This window comes from Bison bison, unplaced genomic scaffold (assembly GCF_000754665.1).
Source record: "Bison bison bison isolate TAMUID 2011002044 unplaced genomic scaffold, Bison_UMD1.0 scf7180017864312, whole genome shotgun sequence".
Classification (NCBI taxonomy): domain Eukaryota; kingdom Metazoa; phylum Chordata; class Mammalia; order Artiodactyla; family Bovidae; genus Bison; species Bison bison.
This window is the reverse complement of record NW_011494884.1, coordinates 3,526,383-3,528,387: the sequence shown is the minus strand read 5'-3', so window position 1 is coordinate 3,528,387 and position 2,005 is coordinate 3,526,383.

Genomic DNA, 2,005 nt, shown 5'->3' with positions numbered 1-2,005 from the left:
CTTCACAGTCCAACTCTCACATCCATACATGACCACAGGAAAAACCATAGCCTTGACTAGATGAACCTTTGTTGGCAAAGTAATGTCTCTGCTTTTCAATATGCTATCTAGGTTGGTCATAACTTTCCTTCCAAGGAGGAAGCGTCTTTTAATTTCATGGCTGCAGTCACCATCTGCAGTGATTTTGGAGCCCAGAAAAATAAAGTCTGACATTGTTTCCCCATCTATTTCCCATGAAGTGATGGGACCGGATGCCATGATCTTCGTTTTCTGAATGTTGAGCTTTAAGCCAACTTTTTCACTCTCCACTTTCACCTTCATCAAGAGGCTTTTTAGTTCCTCTTCACTTTCTGCCATAAGGGTGGTGTCATCTGAATATCTGAGGTGACTGATATTTGTCCCCGCAATCTTGATTCCAGCTTGTGCTTCTTCCAGTCCAGCGTTTCTCATGATGTACTCTGCATAGAAGTTAAATAAACAGGGTGACAATATACAGCCTTGACATACTCCTTTTCCTATTTGGAACCAGTCTGTTGTTTCATGTCCAGTTCTAATTGTTGCTTCCTGACCTGCATACAAATTTCTCAAGAGGCAGATCAGGTGGTCTGGTATTCCCATCTCTTGAAGAATTTTCCACAGTTTATTGTGATCCACACAGTCAAAGGCTTTGGCATAGTCATTAAAGCAGAAATAGATGTCTTTCTGGAATTCTCCTGCTTTTTCCATGATCCAGTGGATGTTGGCAATTTGATCTCTGGTTCCTCTGCCTTTTCTAAAACCAGCTTGAACATCAGGAAGTTCACAGTTCACATATTGCTGAAGCCTGGCTTGGAGAATTTTAAGCATTACTTTACTGGCATGTGAGATGAGTGCAATTGTGTGGTAGTTTGAGCATTCTTTGGCATTGCCTTTCTTTGGGATTGGAATGAAAACTGACCTTTTCCAGTCCTGTTGCCACTGCTAATACAATTGGCTATATAGTACTTTACTGTAAACAAGGTTTATAAAACTTTTCACACAAATAATACATTAAAAACAGACACAAAAAATAAAGAAAACATTTTTAATCCTACATTACAGTATCTTGAAAAGTACAGTAGTACAGTACAACAGAGCTTCCCAGGTAGCTCGGATGGTAAGAAATCTGCCTGCAATGCAGGAGACCTGGATTCAATCCCTGGGTTGGAAAGATCCCCTGGAGAAGGGAACGGCAAACCACTCCAGTATTCTCGCCTGGAGAGTTTCATGGACAAAGGAGCCTGGTGGGTCCATGGGTCGCAAAGAGTCGGACGTGACTGAGGGACTAACACACACACACACACACACACACACACAGTACAACAGCTGGCATACAGGGGCTGGCACTGAGTGAACAGGCAAGAAGAGTTACTGACCGGAGGAGGGAGAGGAGGTGGGAGATGGCAGAGTCAAGAGTTATCAGCAACAGAGGGCAAGCTGCAAAGTCACTCACTCCTGATGTTGATGCCACAGGTCTGGTTCCTTGATGGATTCAATTCTATCTACCCTTGATAGCTTACAGTCAGCAGTGTCAGATTCTTGATCTCCCAAGCAGAAGATTTAGCTTCAGGACTAGGGACCAGCCTTGATCACTCAAGAGCTTCTGTGTAGCAGTTTTATTAAAGTACAAAAAGGAACAGAGAAAGCTTCTGACACAGACATCAGAAGAGAGATGGAGAGTGCCCCCCCTTGCTAGTGCTAGCAAGAGAGTTATACACTTTTTTAATTGATCACAATAAATCAAAAGAATGTCTCAAGTTTGTAAAGATCTTACTAGACGCACTCCCACAATATACATTTTAAGATAACAGGGTTAGTCAGGTTTTCAGGAAGGAGAAACATGCCCTCAAGCAGGATACATTATTGTTTTATAATCCTTATTAAGGAATATAGGGGAAAAAATGTTTGTCCTTTCCTCCTTGAGAATTCCAGACCCTATCTCCTCCTTAAGAGCCCCAGACCCCTTTCTTCTCCTCCCCCTCCCCCT